Consider the following 18783-nt stretch of genomic DNA (forward strand, 5'->3'; position numbering starts at 1 on the left):
TCAAGCGATTCTCCTGCTTCAACCTCCTGAGTAGCTGGGACTACAGACACCAGCCACCCTGCCCAGCTAATTTTTGTATTTTTAGTAGAGATGGGGTTTCACCATGATGGCCAGGCTGGTCTTGAACTCCTGACCTTAGACGATCTGCCACCCTCAACCTCCCAAAGTGCTGGGATTATAGGTGTGAGCTACTGCACCGGGCCTAATTGATGAATTTAAAATTAATTTTGGGCAGGGCTCCATGGCTTAACGCCTGTAATCCCAGTGCTTTAGGAGGCTAAGGAGGGAGGATTCCTTAAGGCCAGGGGTTCGAGACCAGCCTGGGGAACAGCAAGACCCATGTCTACAATAAAAGCCAAAAAATAGCTGGGTGTGGTGGCACGTGCCTGTTGTCCTAGCTACTGAGGAGGCGGAGATGAGAGTTTGAGGCTGTAGGGAGCCAACCACTGCACTCAGCCTGGGCAATAGAGTGAGATCCCAAACTCAAAAATAAATATAAAACAAATTTTTAATTCCTTTTTTTATTGAAGAATCTTATAAAACCTAAGTTGCAAGAATTCAGGTATCGATAAAGTGGTGTTGATTTGGTAGCTAAAGTACATGTCAGGAAAAGTTATCAAGATTAGCTAAAAGATTCTGGATAAGAAACATCAATAACAGGAAGTCAGTACTAAATAATAATGCTGTTTAGCATTTAGATACAAATGCTAAAACATTGGTATCTCATTCACTGCATATATTAGATAATATAATTGTTCAATGAGTCAGTAAAAGAATGCAGTAATTGGGAGGTATGGATATACCTGTTTTTTTTTTTTTTTTTTTTTTTTTTTTTAGCCTAATTGAAAAATAATTGTTGAATCTGCTTCCTGGAAAACTTGACTTTCAATTTGGATTAAATTTATTATTGTATCCAATTTAAACATACAAATAATGTTGAGGATAGGTTCGTAATCCTTGGTCTTTACAAAAAAATTTTAAAGGCAGAAAATTTAGATGACTAAGGTGAGTCCTCAAGAGATAATGCTCTATTTGCCATTGTTTTCTTGAAGGCACATAAAATCTTTTTTTTTTTTTTTTCTGGAGACAGAGTCTTGCTCTGTTGTTGTCCACGCTAGAGTATGCAGTGGTATGATCTCAGCTCACTGCAACCTCTGCCTCCCAGGTTCAAGTGATTCTTGTGCCTGTAGCTGGGACCACAGGTGTGCGCCACCACACCCAGCTAATTTTTGTGTTTTTAATGTAGACAGGGTTTCACCATGTTGGCCAGGCTGGTCTCGAACTCCTGACCTCAAGTGATCTGCCCACTTCGGCCTCCCAAAGTGGGTACAGGCATCTTCTATGTGGTTAAGATTTAAAACTTCAAATCCTTACCTTTTTCTTTTGTCCAGCTGGGTAGCTTCAGTCTCCAAAATGCCTTTCCTTTTCATCTTTCTACTCTCACGGTCACTGCCTTAATTTAGCTTCTATTTTTCTTTTTTAAAAAAACATTTTAGGCCAGGCATGGTGGCTCACACTTGTAATCCTTGCAGTTTGGAGGCCGAGGCTGGGGGATTGCTCGGGCCCTGGAGATAGAGACCAGCTGGGCACCATGGTAAAATGCTGTCTTTACCAAAAATACAAAAGGTTAGCCAGGCATGGAGGCATGTGCCTGCAGTCCCAGCTTCTTGGGAGGCTGAGGTAGGATCACCTCAGCTCAGGAGGTTGAGACTGCAGGGAGCTGTGATTGTGCCACTGCACACAGAACTAGACTCTGTCTCAAAAAAAAAAGAAGTTTTAAAATAAAAAACATTTTATCATTTCTAGGAGCCAGGAAATAAAAAAAAAAAAAAATCTTAGTACTCCCTTAGCGGCAAATACACTAAAATTGGAACTATACAGAGATTAGCATGGCTCCTCTGCAAAGATTACATGCAAATTTGCAAAGCATTCTGTATTTAAAAAAACCAAACATTTTATATGACATTGTATTATTCACAAAGCCCACATTCCTCAGTTTGGAATTTCTGTTACTTACGATAGAGGTTTGGCTACTGTGATGGAGAAATTTAAAAATAATTGTGACCTTAATACAATTTTTTCCAATGGAAAAATATGAGCTGATCAGGTGGCTTTCCTACACACAGTTGTCAGGGGCCCATGCCCCTAGCATATTGCTCTGCCATTCTTAATGCAGCTGAATCTTGTGGACCAAGATGACTGCTTCACATCCTACTGTTTTATAGTACATGCTTAAATTGAAGGGTAAAATGTGTTATGGTAGGGGACCCAATATTTGCAAGTGGTAGTAGGAGTAGGATTTTATTTCACTACCTTAATTTTTTAAAGGTCATTTTTACATTGTCACAGGAAAAACTTTTAAGTAACAGTTATATCACTGCTATTAGGATTTCATGAGCTTTTAATTGTTCTATTAGGTTCCTGACAGTTATATTGTGGAGAGTGGAGGGTAACTTGTGCCTTTCAAATACTGTGCTTGTGGCCTATATTGTTACTTGCAGTCCTGGGGCCTACTTTGTACTTTGCATTTCTCTCTGTAGAAATGGTTCCCACAGCCAAAAATCACTTTTTTTTTTTTTTTTTGAAACATGGTTTCGCTCTGTTGCCCAGGCTGGGGTGCAACGGTACAATCACAGCTCACTGCACCCTCTGCCTCCTGGGTTCAAGCAATTCTTCTGCCTCAGCGTCCTGAGTAACAGGGTTACAGTCACCCACCACTATGGCCCGGCTAATCTTTTTATTTTTAGTAGAGACGGGTTTCACCATGTTGGCCAGGCTGGTCTCGAACTCCTGGCCTCAGGTGATCTACCCACCCTCCCAAAGTGCTGGGATTACAGGCATGAGCCACTGCGTCCAGACCACATTCTTTTGAAAGTAACTGAGGCTTAGATCAACAGCTTCCTCCTTTTTGTTTGTTTTTGAGGCAAAGTCTCCCTGTCATCTAGGTTGGAGTGCAGTGATGTGATCTTGGCTCACTGCAGCTTTGACTTCCTGGGCTCAAGTGATCTTCCCACCTCAACCTCCCTAGTAGCTGGGACCACAGATGTGTGCTGGTCTTGATCTCTTGGGCTCAAGTGATCCTCCCACCTCCATCTCCCAACGTGCTGGAATTACAGGCACGAGCCACTGCACCTGACCGCCTCCTTGAAATATAGACAGGTTTCATTCAATCACAATCTTTTTTTACTCTATACAGTTGACCCTTGAACAGCATGGGTTTGACCTATTTGGGTCCTCTCATACACAACATTTTTTCATTAAATATGTTGGAAATTTTTTTTGGAGATTTGTGACAGTTTGAAAAAACTCACAGATGAGCCATGTAGCCTAGAAATATTGAAAAAACTAAGAAAAAGATATGAATGCATAAAATATATGTAGATATTGGTGTATTTTATTTACTACCGTAAAATATATACAAATCTCTTATAAAAAAATTGAAATTTACCAAAACTTACACAAATGCAGATTGTACTTGGCACCATTAGTAGTGGAGAGAAATGTAAAGTGTAAGGATGCAGTATTAAACCATAACTGCATAAATGACTGCAGTACATGGTAAATGACTGTGGTACTTACTGTACTACCATAATAATTTTGTAGGTCTTTCTGGTTGCTATTGTAGTGAAGTGAAGTGCTGTGAGTATCTGCTTGAAAAGCCCTGTGATGCTGATCATCTCCATGTGAGCAGCTCATCTCTCCAGTAAATTGTGCATGGCAGTGTAAAGTGATCTTGCAGTTCTCACGTATTTTTCATGATTAGTGCAATACCATAAACCTTGAATAACACCATGGGACCCATACAAAGTACCTCTAGTGATGCTGGAAGTCCCTGCAGGAAGCAGAGAAAAGTCATGACATTAAAAGAAACAGTTTAAATGCTTCATATGTACTGTAGATTAAGGTCCAAAGCTGCTTTTGCCTGCCATTTCAAGATAAATGAATCCAACATAAGGATCATTGTAAAAAAAAAAAAAAAAAGAAGAAGAAGAAGAAGAAAGAAAATTCATGAAGCTGCGGCTACACCTGCAGATGGGAAAATGTTCTATATTTTGCAAAATGCAAAATGTGTTCTTTATGTTATCAGTAAGGCTTCTAGTGAACAGTAGGCTATTAGTTATTGGGGGAACAGGAGACTGCATGGGCTAGGGAGTGTACCTCTAATCCCCATTGTTCAAGGGTTTGCTGTACTCAAATTCTTAATGTATGCATATTTTATAATGTGAGAAACAAAATAACTCCTTGGGAGGCAGGATTCCTTCTGGAGTCTAACAAAGTGTTTTGTATGCAGTTGACATTTGATAAATGTTTGCTCATTTGAAGTATATTTCAAGTTGAATAAAGAACGGAGTGAGAAGCTGCCAGAGTAGGCCTATTAGGCTTTACATGAAAAGTGTAATCTATACCTTTGGGGAATGTGCTCATCTCTTAGAAATCAGCAAGTAAAAACATCAATACCCTGATAGAAAATGAACAAACTACATAAATATGCTTATGATAACAAGAACAAATGGTTTACATGAAAAACAATTGTAATTAAAGAAATAATGAAATTATTTCTTAAACCTCTTTAAAATAATATAGTATGTGATATAGGGATATAGAAATCCTTAGTCACTGTTTGTACAAAACTACACTTGTATAACTTTTTTAGAAAGCAATTTGTCAAAATGCATCAAGAAACAAAAGTTCATACACCTTTTGACCTTTTCTAAGAAACTTGTAAGGAAGTAGAGATAGAATCAAAGCTTTATAATCACAGTGTAATTTTGTACTTGTGAAAAATTGGAAATAGCATATCTAATGGTAGAAGAATGGTTTTATAAATTATGACACATCCCATCATTATATTTTTCAGTCTTTTAAAAGGAACGTTTTCAAAGGGTAGTGGCATAGACTACTGAATGACATAGGAAAGTAGTTACCATTTTGTGTTAAATGAAAAAAGTATAGAATAGTCATTGGGAAAATGCAAATTAAAACCACCATCATTGGAAAAATGCAAATTAAAACCACAGTGAGATACTAGTACACAACCTGTTACTCAGAATGTCAAAACAAACAATACATTTCCTGGCAAGCATACAAAACAAGGAGAAACCTTAGTCTTGCTGGTGAGACTGCAAATAGTACAGCCACCTAGAAGACAATTTGACAGTTTGTTATAAAATTAAACATATCCTTATTACATGATCTAGCAAGCCCACTCTAGATTGAAATCTACCAGCAGGATAAGAGAGTTCCAGTAGTTTTTCATCCTTGTCGGCACTTGGCATTATCAGTTAAAATTTTTAGCCTTTATATGAGGTATGGAGGGGTATCTCATTGTAGTTTTGATTTCCCCTTTGATGATTGTGCTTCTCTGATGAAAAGTGAAATGAAAACCTATATTAGCTGCTCTGCAAATATTTATAGCAATCTTATTTGTAATTGGCCAAAACTGGAAACAACCAGATTCCACTAAGAAATAAATTTTTTTTAAAACTCCAGCAAGTCCATACAGTAACATAGGAACCTCCTTTTTATTTTCTTTAGAGATGGGATCTTGCTATGTTTCCCAGGTTGGAATACAGTGGCATGATCACAGCTTGCTACAGCCTTGACCCCCCCAGGCTCAAGTGAACCTCCCTCCTCAGCCTAAAGAGTAGCTGACATTATAGATACGTGCCACCATGCCTGGCTAATTTTTTGTAGAGATGGCATCTCTCTATGTTATCCAGGCTAGTCTCAAACTCCTGGACTCAAGTGATCCTCCTGCCTTGGCTTCCCGAAGTGCTAGCATTATAGGCATAAGCCACCATACCTAGCCTGGAACCTCCTTTTAGTATATAGTTATATAAATATATGGGAAAATGGAATATATCTACTAAATTATTATAAGAAAATCATCAAAATAAGCCATAAAACATTACATAAGATTATGAAAACATACCCCAAAAATGTGGCCACAAAGCAGATGAAAATGACAATCTTAAATATTTCAGAATAAGCTAAGAGAATTTAAGGAAAAGATGAAATCTTTGAAAGAACCACATAAATCAGAAATAAGAATAGCTCAGACATGAGATAGGTAGGAAGTTCTAGCCAGAGCAATCAGGCAAGAGAAACAAAAGGCATCTACATAGGAAAAGAAGTCAGACTATCTTTGCTGTTGGTCTGATTGTATACCTGGAAAACCCTAAAGACTTCACCAAAGGCTCTTGGAACTGATAACTTCAGTAAGTTTCAGGATACAAACTGTGCAAAAATTGGTAGCGTTTCTACACCAATAATGTTGGAGCTGAGAGCCAAATCAAGAATGCAGTCCTGTTTACGATAGCCATACACACACACACACACACACACACACACTCACTCACTCACTCTGCCTAGGAATACCTCTAACCAAGGAGATGAAAGATCTATACAAGAACTACAAGACACTGCTGAAAGAAATCATTGATGACACAAAGAAATGGAAAAACACTCCATGTTCATCGACTGGAAGAATCAGTATCATTAAAATTGCCATACTGTCCGAAACAATCTACACATTCAGTGCTGTTAAATGTGTAGATTGTTTCAAACTATACTTTGAGGCTACAGTAACCAAAACAGCATGGTACTGGTACAAAAACAGACATATAGGCCAATGGAGCAGAATAGAGAACCCAGAAATAGAGCTGTACACCCACAGCCATCTGATTGTCAACAAAATTGACAAAAGGAAGCAACGAAGAAAGAACTTCCTATTCAGGAAATGGTGCTGGGATAACTGGCTAGCCATGCGTGGAAGACCAAAACTGGACTTCTACCCTATACCACATACAAAAATCAATTCAAGATAGATTAAAGATTTAAATTTAAGAACTCAAACTGTAAGAATCCTAGGAAAAAAATCTAGGAAACATTCTGGGCATCAGCCTTGGGAAAGAATTTATGACCAAGTCCTCAAAAGCAATTGCAACAAAAACAAAAGTTGACAAGTAGGACCTAATTAAACTAAAGAACTTCTGCACAGTAAAAGAAACTATTAACAGAGCAAACAGATAACCTATAGAATAGGAGAAAATGTTTGCAAACTATGCATCTGACAAAGGTCTAATATCCAGAATCTATGAGGAAGTTAACAAGCAAAAAAAGAAACCCCATTAAAAAGTGGTCAAAAGACATCAACAGATACTTCTCAAAAGAACAAGTAGCCAATAAACAGATGAAAAAATGTTCCACATCACTGATCACCAGAGAAATGCAAATCAAAACCTTAATGAGACATCATCTCACACCAGTCAGAATGGCTGTTATTAAAAAGTCAAAAAACAATATATGTGGGCAAGGCTGCAGAGAAAAAGGAACACTTACACACGGTTGGTGGCATTGTAAATTAGTTCAGCCACTGTGGAAATCAGTTTGAAGGGTTCTCAAAGAACTCAGAACTACCATTTGACCAGCAATCCCATTATTGGGTGTATATCCAAAAGAAACTGTTCTACCAAAAAGATACGTGCACTCATATGTTCATCATAGTGCTAGTCACAATAGCAAAGATGTGGAATCAACCTGTGTGTCCATCAGGGATGGACTGGTTACATATAAACCGTGGAATACTATGCAGGCAAGGAATGCAATAAGGGTTGAAAAACTAACTCTTGAGTACAATGCCCAGTACCTGGATGACAGGATCAGTCATACTCCAGACTTCATCATTACACAGTATACCCATGTAACAAACCTGCACATGTACCCCCAAATCTAAAAGAAAACTTGAAACTATAAAAAAGTAAATAAAACTCACCGTTTTCCATGTTTTCAGGAAAAAAAAAAAAAAGTGAGATGGCTAGACCATAGAAGGAGGTGCAATGAGAGCAGACAAAACTTAATAAAAGATTAAGAAAAAGGAGACAGTTTAAAATGGTAATTACGTTAGGAAGAAACCAAGAGAGCATATACATCGCAGAAAGTACAATAAGAAAAATAGAAAAATGAAGAAAATAAAAATATTTTTTAAAAGGAGTCAAGAGGTGACAAGACTGGCAAAGAGAGCCAGAATAAATATAAATGGAGTTCCCCAAATGTAAGCCAAAGGATTGTGGTGATGTTTATGTAACACTGAATATACTTAATGCCACTTATTGAATACTTTAAAACAGTAAATTTTATGTTACTTATTTTACACATAAAGTAAGCCAAAGCAATGGACCAGAACAGCTATTAGGAATATAATTCAAGAACGCTTAACATTAAAGTAGGTTTAAATGTAACATATGTTGAAAGCCACCCTGTAAACCTGGAGAAATTAACCCACAACAGTTAACGTTGAGATGTGGTCCTGTAAAATTGCTGAATTTTAAAAAATAAACCCTTTTTGCATTGATGGGGGAAATAAAAAGCAGATCACTTGCAAAGAAAATCAGATTGGATTTTTGGTGGCAACATTTTATGTCAGGTATTAAGAAAGTATTTATTCAAAGAAATAAAATAATTCCTATCTCACCAAACTACCCTTCAAGAATTCAGGGCATTGACAAACACTTATGAATATGAAATAGTTCAAGGAAAATGGCTATAATTGTTCCCATGAATCCTTCTGAAGGGTATATTAGAGAACAGATTTCAGACAACCAGGAAATGATTGGAAAATCTTCAACATAAGATCTGGTGGTGAGCAAATTGAATATATTTTGTGTGTAGCATCAAGATTAAAAGATGGGGATAATGATGATAAAATAGTATGTAAATATTACATGGTCTGACATTGTAGAAATAACCCACAAAAAAAATGGGAGGAAAAGAGGAGGGTGAATGAGAAGTAGAATAAGGTTGTTTGCCTCTTAGGAATTAGCTGGGAGCAAAAAGATAGCCCTTGAAACTGACAGGTAGAAGCTTAAACATACTTTTAAGTGCAAGGTAGAACACTAATAAAAATAATACCAGCTGGGCATGGTGGCTAATGCCTGTAATCACAGCACTTTGCGGGGCTAAGGCAGGAAGATTGCTTGAGCCCAGAAGTTTGAGACCAGCTTGGGCAAAATGGTGAAACCTCATCTCTTAAAAAAAATAAAAAATAAAATAAAGTTGCTGGGCATAGTGGCACAGGCCTGTAGTCCCAGGTACTTAGCAGGCTGAGAGGTCGGAGGATCTCTTGAGCCCAGGAGGTCAGGGCTACAGTGAGCTGTGATTGCACCACTGCACTCCAGCCTGGGCAACAGAGTGAGACCCTGTGTCAAAGTAATAGTAATATTAAATAATAACCAGCAATTTGCAGGGAAGCTTAAATTTCCCTTTTGAATGTTTGATAACTGAGTTGGCTGAACTGAACTAACAGTAGATTAACAAGAGAAGAGCCATACAAATTTATTGATACGTAAGCATACATTAATAGCTAGCAAAATGTCTGTGGGCATGCAGGGAAATCAACACTGCAGTCTAGCAGAATCCATGGAGAAGTGGCGAGTGAGGTGGAAACTAAAAAAGAGGAGAGGTTGCGGGACCTAGTGGGTAGCAGAATACAGCTAATTCTGAGAAAGAGAAAGCCCCACCCTGAATAGGGAAGTGAGAAGAGGTGTGAGATCCATTAGACGAAATAAGAGACTTGAAAGAAAATGAGACCGGCCGGGCGCGGTGGCTCAAGCCTGTAATCCCAGCACTTTGGGAGGCCGAGACGGGCGGATCACAAGGTCAGGAGATCGAGATCATCCTGGCTAACCCGGTGAAACCCCGTCTCTACTAAAAAATACAAAAAACTAGCCGGGCGAGGTGGCGGGCACCTGTAGTCCCCGCTACTCGGGAGGCTGAGGCAGGAGAATGGCATAAACCCGGGAGGCGGAGCTTGCAGTGAGCTGAGATCCGGCCACTGCACTCCAGCCTGGGCGACAGAGCGAGACTCCGTCTCAAAAAAAAAAAAAAAAAAAAGAAAAGAAAATGAAACCAAAGAGGCAGTCTTGGGAAAGTACTGCTTCTGGGGAAAGGAAAGAGGGTGCCTTGGAAGGATCACCATCTACCTGGAGCCTTGGTGATAAAGAGAAGAGGTAGTAGAAATTAAGAATCTTGGTGAAACATAATAAAAAATAGATAATCATTTCTCCCACCCAAAAAGGAGTCATTAATTAAAAACAAACAAAAAAACACTTTATTAGGTACTATTGACTAAGAAATCCAGTTAAATCATCTAAATTCCTTGCTTTTGCCTGTACACAACTATATCTGGTTTAGGAAAAATAAAATACTTCAAGATGAACAGAAGATGGCAGGCAACATCTATATAAAGTTACTTTAGCTAGAAAACAAAACGATAGTCAAAACATTTCAACTGGGCCGGGCACAGTGGCTCACGGCTGTAATCTCAACCCTTTGAGAGGCCAAGGTGGGTGGATCACTTGAGCCCAGGAGTTCAAGTACAGCCTGGGCAGTATAGTGAGACCTAGTCTCTACAAAAAATAAGAAAAAAAGTTTTTAAAAAATTTTAGCTGATGAAAAGTCTTCCTGCAACATCCAACTATAGCACCAAGGAAAACTACAGAACAAAACTACAGCACAAGAATTTAAAATATCCTTAAACTAGCATTTGTAGACATAAAAAGTCTCAAATCCAAATTCAAAACTGCAAAACAAATGGACAAAAAGAGGAAGATATGAAAAGTGAATTTACTGAACCCAGGAAATAAAATGAATCAGAAGAAAAATTGGCTTTTAAAATGAAGTTAAAGCCAGATGCAGTGGTGCATGCCTGTAGTTCCAGCTATTTGAGAGGCTTGAGCCCAGGAGTTTGAGGTCAGCCTGGGCAATATAGAGAGACTCCTGTCTCAAAAAAAAAAAAAAAAAAGAAATCATAAAGAAAAAAATGTAGCTAAATTCCAAGGTACATAGAAAAGACTAGACTGAATATAAGGAGCATTGAGAAAAGGTATGCAAACAACTAAGAGAATGAAAATTAAATGAAGAAAGGTTAAAAAGTAGTAGAAAGTGATTAATATAGAAGATAAGTAAAAGTAGAGTTCCTAAGAAGAAAAAAACAATAGCAAAGCTAATAGTTAAGCTTCAGTCCATGAAAACATTCTGGAAATAAGAGATGACTCCAATCTACATGTTGAAAAGGCTCATTGTGTACTGGGAAAATTGATCCAGAATGGTTAGTTCCAAGTCATGTCCTAGTAAAACAACTGGACTTTCAAAGTGATGAAGAAAAATTCCTCTGGGCTTCCAGACAGAAAGGAGAGGTTAGCAACAGACTTCTAAACAGCAACATACAAAGCAAAACAGCCATGGAACAGCAAATTTAAAGTCTATGAAAGTGTAAATCAAGGATTTTATAACTATGACTCATTCTTAAAAAAAAAACCATGGTAAATCCTACTATATTAATAAAAAAGTATTTAAATGGTGAAAAATGCCATGAGCAAAGTCAAAAGGCAAGCAACAAAACGGAGAAAAATATTTGGACATCACAAAGAACTAACCTCCTTGGTGAAAACAACTTCCTAAAATTCCAGGCGAATAAGACCATCAACCCAGTAGGAAAATGGGTCAAAGATATGAAAAAGAAATGCACATGACAGACATATAAAAGATGTTCCAGACTGGGCGTGGTGGCTCACACCTGTAACCCTAGCACTTTGGGAGGCCAAGGCAGGCAGATCACTTGAGGTCAGGAGTTCAAGACCAGCCTGGCCAACATGGTGAAACCCCACCTCTACTAAAAATACAAAAATTAGCTGGGCATAGTGGTGAGCACCTATAATCCCAGCTACTGGGGAGGCTGAGGGAGGAGAATTGCTTGAACCTGGGAGGTGGAGGCTGCAGTGAGCCCAGATCGTGCCACTGCACTCCAGCCTGGGCAACACAGCAAGACTTCATCTCAAAAATAAAATAAAAGATATTCCACCTTCAGTCATACAAAGAAAAATACAAATTAAAACTATGCTAAAGTGTTTCTCAACAAAATCCAAAAGTTACACAATATGCCCTGTAGACTGTGGGGAAATAGGTACTTTGATACAGTGCTGGTAAGAATACATAAGCATAAACTGCGTGGGAGAGAATAGTCAAAGGGAGGTTAGTCACAGCAGCATATTACTTGCATTTGCAAAAGATCGGACATAACCAAAATGTCCCTTAATAGAGAACTGATTGCATAAACTGAGGTGTATCCAGACAGTGCAACAGTCTCCAGGTAGATGGTGCCCCTTCCAAGTCATCCTCTTTCCATAGAGGTCATAAAAAAGAAGGGAGAAAGTCTCTATATACCAACAGAGAATGAGCTGTAGAATACATTAGGAAGTGGAAAAAACAAAGGCATTGAAAATTGTGGAGTCTATCCACAAAAGGAAGGAGCAGGGTAAAGGTGCCAACAACAGAAGAGAGATTTCTCTAAATAGAAGTTGTTTCTGTAGTTTTAACCCTAAATCATCATGTATGTGTACATATTCAAAAGTGGGATTAAATAAAAAGGTTGAATGAAAGAAAAATCTGAAAAGGAACTGAAATAAGTTTACGTGACTATATCACATTTTGGTGACATAACCACACACAAAAAGGAACAAATTCTAGTGACTCTATAACATAGATTTTGAAATGTACTTTCTTGGTGGGATATATTCAGTAGTAGTATTATTGATGCGCTGCTATTTTGAAAGCATTAAGTGTTGAAAAATATTTTCATTTTTTAAAAATTTTATTTTTGTGGAGACAAGGTCTCACTATATTGGTCAGGCTGGTCCCAAACTCCTGGGCTCAGTCCTCCTGCCTCGGCCTCCCAAAGTGCTGGGATTATAGGTGTGAGTCAGTACACCTGGCCTAAAATGTTGATAATTGTTGGACAAAACCATAAAATTTATCAAGGCTATAACTTAAAATTTAGTCTGGAAATTCCTTTGACTGAGTAAAGTGAAAATGAAGCATAAAATTACACAGGAAAGCTAACATAATAGAGTTTGTGTTATATGGTGGGCACTTTGCTGACACTGTATAGATGCTATATCATTTGTTTCTTCCAGCTATACATTGAGACCCATCTTATTTTCCCACTAGGTTCAGAGAGATTAAAAATTTGCTTCAGATTAGCCAGTTACTAAGTAGAAGATTGAAATTTAAACCTAGATTGATGTGACTCCAAAGCCTGTGCTGTTTTTCCTACGTTATTGCAGGATATCCATCAAATACTGAGAAGAAAGAATATCAGGAGCAAAGCGTTCTAAGTTGCTGCTCAGAACATAAAGATGCAAACCCCAAATCAGTGGTTTATTCATTCTTCATGCAAGAGCAATGCGCTAAAGGAGAGAAGTGTAAGTTTTCTTTTATTTCTGATGGGGAAACAAGCACACACATACACACTCTTGTGATGGAGATAGACTTTACAGAAATTGCAGTTGGTGACTGAAATTAGTAAAGGTGTGAACTAAAAGTGATGAAGTAGAAAAGAAAAAAATCTAGCAGGTATGGATTTTCATGATGTCGTTAAAAGCAAGAAACCTATCAAAGCTTCCCTTTATGACCCTTCAGTGCCCTTCTATGTTTTGTGCTATGAAGCAACAGAAATGTGAAAGAGCTAAAATTTTACTGAATATCTAAGGGGAAGAAAGTATCCTTCAGTCAGGAAAGCCTTCGCACAGCCTTTTTGTAAACACCGACCTTTAAGATACTAGTTTAAATAAATTATGTTTCTTCCTTTTGAAGGTGGGGGCTGTTGGAGATTTCAGAGGTACTAGAGTCCCCTTTACCCAAGCCAACGCTTTATACTTCTACTGGTTTCCCTTGATGATAAATATATTTTTCATTCAGTTCAATACTACTGTTTGAAAGGTCTGCCACTTGAAGTTATTGGGATATGAAAATTTACCTGTTTTAATTTGATGTATTAGTATTTGATTATGATGGAAATTTAATTTGTAACTGAGAGTTTTAATTTGTAATTTGTAATGGAAATTTAATTTGCAACTGGAATTTTAATATATAACTGAGAGCAATAAGAAAATATGTTGGATTTGCTATAAAGATTTTATAAATTAATTTTAAAGCTTTTCTTTTTGACAGAAGCTGTGGTGATCAGTGACTTTGGTGAAGGCTAAGAAGGTTTAAACAAATTTGCAAATGATATACAACTTCTAAGGTAAGCTACTATGATGACTCAATCAAGATTTTAAGTGCTCTTGACAGACCTGTAGGCTATACTCAACATACCAAAATAAAATGTATCAGGAATAAATATAATATTGTATTTAAATTTTATAAAGCAGTTGCAGAAATGGTAGACTGATTTGTAGCAGTATGATAGACTAGAGAGCCTGAATTCCTCCTTCCACCAACCATGTGAAGTACTAGATTCAGTATAAAAAATATCCTTTTACATGAATGGATGAGCCCATTAAGAAAATAAGGGGAACTTTCTGGGGCAAGAAACAAAACAAGTATAATATATCCTGTGAGATAAGCAGGTGCTGAAGTCACTGAATACTTTGAGGGCATCCATGGATTTCTGTTGGCATAGAAGCTTTGTGTAAGGAGCAGGATGAAGACTAGAGAAAAAGATCCTGGGGTCCCATATAAGGTAAGAAGCCTGATCAGAGACTGTCTTGCAAAGATACTTAGTTCTGGGTAGACTTACAATCTTCCCTAATAATTCTTGGCTATCAGCTCACATTCACTTGAATTTGGGGCCTTAATTTACACCATTTTTATACTTTCTAAAACTCCACAAGTGGAGGATTTTAATTTAAATTGGACCTCAGTCTGTAATACTCTCAAGTACCTGGTAAAAACAATAAAAAATCGTCCTTGGAGGAATTCCATGGAGGAATGTACTATCAATGCAGTCGTCAAATAATTGTAGTTAAAATTCTAACAAGTAAGCTCATTCACATTTTTTAAAATTGCAAAATGTAGCAAGGGGGAAAAAATCAAAACACTAAGAGCAAGAGTCAGCAGAAACAGCAAACAACTGAAACAGATCTATAGAGATTTCAATTATTAGAAATACACATTACATGAAATAAATATGTTTATGGCCAGTTGCAGTAGCTCACACTTACAATCTCACACTTATAACACTTTAGGAGACTAAGGCAAGAGGATCGATTGAGCCCAGGAGTTCAAGACCAGCCTGGGCTATATAGTGGAACCCTGTCTCTACAATAAATAGAATTAGCTGGGTGTGGTGGTGTGCACCTATAGTCCTAGCTATTCAAGAGGCTGAGGTGGGAGGATTGCTGGAGCCTGGGGGTCGAGGCTGCAGTGAGCCATGGTCACGCCACTGCACTCCAGCCTGGGCAACAGATCGAGAGCTTGTAGGTATGTATGTATGTATGTGTAAATACATACATATGTATATGGTTTAATATGTTCAATAAATAAAATAGGAATTATAAAACATAAAGAGTAAGAGGCTGTAAAGTGACCAGGTACATTAAAAAAAGAATTGGCAAGAAATAAATACTCATTTTTTTTGTTTTGCTTTTACTCAGCTTAGGTATTTTGAGATTTATCCATATTGTCTGTAATATATATTAATAGTTTATTCCTTTTTATTGCCAAATAGTATGTCACTTTATGAATATACCACAATTTGTTTATGCATGTGTAGATGGAGATGAATTGTTTCTAATGTTTAGCTAATACAGATAAAGATCCTATGAATCTTCATGTATAAGTTTTTATATGGACATATGCATTCTTTTCTTTTGAGTGAATTCCTAGGAATGGAATGGTAGGTAGATTTTTTTATTTTTTATTTTTATTTTTTTTAAGACAGAGTCTCACTCTGTTGTCCAGGCTGGAGTGCAGTGGTGCAATTTTGGCTCACTGCAACCTCTACCTCCCAGGTTCAAGCAATTCTCCTGCCTCAGCCTCATAAGTAGCTGGGATTACAGAAGTGTGCTACTTCTGTGATCAAGCCCAGGTAATTTTTGTATTTTTAGTAGCGACGGGGTTTCACCATGGTGGCCAGGCTGGTCTGGAACTCCTGACCTCAAGTGATCTGCCCACCTCGACCTCCCAAAGTGCAGGGATTACAGGCATGAGCCACCACGCTCAGCCTTTTTTTATTTTTTAAGAAACTGCTAAAACTGTTTGCCAAAGTGGTTATCAACAGCTAATTGAATAACAAAATTGTGGTATATCTATACAATGGAATACTCCTCAGCAATATTTGTAACAAAGTGGATGAACCCCAGAACAATTATGCTATGTGAAATAAGCCAGACAAAAAAGAATATATTACACTTATTAAAAATTCTGAAAAATGTAAGTATAGCAATGGAAGCATAGCAAATGCAGAGGGGACAGCAAGGGAAGGGAGGAAAGGAATTCAGAGGGTCAGGAAAGATTTAGGAGGTTCACTATGTTGATGTGATGATGGTTTCACGGGTAAATACACATATGTCCAAACTTTTTGAGTTGTACACTTTAAATATGTGCAGCTTATTGTTAATTATTTCTTAACAGAACACTTTTTAAAGAAATAAAGCCAGAAAATAGAAATAGTGAATAGAGGAGCATGTCTTGATAATAATTCATGTGAAAGGCTTGCAGATTGAGTTTCTATTTGGATTATATGACCATTAAGCCTTTCAGTGCAATTCTATGAAAATATGAAGAGAACAGGTATGACACTTGCAGTATTAACAGGAATTACGAATTAGGATTCAAAGATTTGATAACATCAGCAAAGATAGCCTTAGGCAGCCATATCAATACCTGTCTCACCTCCAGATCAGAAACATCCAGACCCTGAGACCAGACAACTCACCTAGAGTGTACTTGAGAAAAAGTTTAATCTCTAGGATAAAATAAGAAATAACTAAAATCATTAACTTCTTAAATAAAGGAGAGTGGGAGTACCACATAACAAACACAGGAAGCTAAAAACCTCTTGAAAATGATTCTTGAAAAAAGAAATGTATAGTTAGTAGGAAGAATTAATTGAAAAAGGAGAAAAACCCAGTAACTTTTTCCCCTGCCCTATACGCCAATGGCTGACCAGTGCCCCTTCTGAACGACCCATTCGTCTTCTAAAATAGATAATGTTAGAGCACTTTCAATTAGGTTATAACCACTTTGTGTGGGTCTGGGAGCTGTTTTGTCTCTTTTAGGTAATGTTTACACATGCCTTACTGATTTCCTGTAGCAGATTTTATAGTTAAATTCACAGCATTTATATTATTTATAGTAGTTCCACATTATTTGGGTTATCTTAATCCGCCCAACTATCTATAGCAGTTAGCAGCATGCAAAAGGGCATCTTTAGTTAAGTACAATTTTTGAATTCTGCAACGAAATTTAAATTGAATATCATAGATCAAAATAAACCCCAGGCTGATTAAAAGGAGAATAAGTATTATAGCTGGTAGCGTGTTTATCAACTTTGTGGACAGCTGGTAACTTTTCCATTTTGGAGTGAAAAAAACAAAACAAAACAAAACACTGAAGAGCATTTTATAGAATAGAATTATTGTATAACATTTTTTGTACAAACGAATGTTGGTAAAACCAAAATAAAAAAGGTAACATTAGAAGAAATATTTGAACCAAATAACAGCATGTTTATGAGAAATAAAGAACTTATTAAATTTTATAAGAGAAATCTCAAGACTCTAGTAAATTAAATACAGATATAAATTTATAGTTCTCATAAGAAGAAAGTAAAAAACACAAAAAGGAGTGTTCGATCCCACAAGTAATCAGATGCAAATTAAAACAATAAGAGAACATTAGAACATTTTATTTCGTTCTAAATAAGCAAGAATTCAGCAAGGTATTGGGGATGGTGAGGTTTTGGTGAACCTCATGGTATACTCATGCTGATAGCATCTTTAGTTAACTAAACTATGTTAAATTGCTTTTAGAAATTGGCATATAGCAAAATTCTAAAAATGTATGTATGTTTTGACCCAGTCAACCAATTTGTGGTATTTTTTCCTAATGAAATAAACTAAGTAAGGAGGGAAAAATAATGCATGAAAATATTTTGATAGGATTGACCATGGGAGTGACAAATGGGAAATAACCTAATGTCAGTGATAGTGGGTTAAGCAACTTACTATAGTATTAGTGTTGTCAAAAATGATAACTTTTTGCTGGGTGCAGTGGCTCATGCCTGTAATTTCAGCTACTTGAGAGGGTGAGGCAGGAGGACTGCTTTAGGTCAGGAATTCAAGAGCAGCTTGGTCAACATAGTAAGACTTCATCTCTAAAAAAAATTTTAAAAGTTAGCCAGTATGGTGGCATGCCTGTAGGGCCAGCTACTAGAAAGGTTGAGGCAGGAGCATCACTCTAGGCCAGGAATTGAAGGCTGCAATAAGCTATGGTCATACCATTGATTCATGTTTCTTATCTGTAAAGTGGGACTAACATAATAATATTTGCTTTATTTTTCTTTCAAGGCTATTGTAAAGAATACATATATGAACAGTCTGGGTATTATAAAATGCTATATAATTATAGTGAGGAATATTAATTTAGCATTTTTTGTTTACATTTGTATCAAAAACAAATTTTCAGATATCTTTGAGGTAAACCATTTAATTTCTGGAATTTAGAAATATATATTCAAAATATGTGGTTTTAATCATTGACTCATTTATCTTTGCTATGCTTTTTACTTAACTTTTGTGGCAGACCATTGATTGTCTTTGCAAAAGTCATACCAACCTCCTACTTTCCTGCTTTCTTTTTATGATTGAGGCATAAAAATGCCAGATACTCATTTTTCTAGACTCCTTTGTACTTAGTAGGTAACTGTTTTATCCTCTTCAGGCCAAAGAGATATAGAAGTTTACTGGAGAGCTCCCTGAACAATATTTTCCCCTAAGAAAA

General features: G+C 37.0%; 1 protein-coding gene and 1 pseudogene across 3 annotated transcripts in view; both read left to right on the forward strand.

The window, feature by feature from the left end:
* Positions 1-18783, forward strand: part of CAB39L (calcium binding protein 39 like) — a 127952-nt gene that overhangs the window by 1418 nt on the left and 107751 nt on the right. For all 3 annotated transcript variants that reach the window (XM_023187404.3, XM_023187406.3, XM_023187405.3), the window contains exons 2-3: positions 13122-13259; positions 14008-14083. The gene's annotated coding sequence lies outside the window, so the exon portion shown is untranslated. The remainder of the gene's footprint in view (positions 1-13121; positions 13260-14007; positions 14084-18783) is intronic.
* On the forward strand, positions 1842-1941 carry LOC111523121 (annotated as a pseudogene).

The sequence above is a fragment of the Piliocolobus tephrosceles genome, chromosome X, assembly GCF_002776525.5.
Source record: "Piliocolobus tephrosceles isolate RC106 chromosome X, ASM277652v3, whole genome shotgun sequence".
Lineage (NCBI taxonomy): Eukaryota > Metazoa > Chordata > Mammalia > Primates > Cercopithecidae > Piliocolobus > Piliocolobus tephrosceles.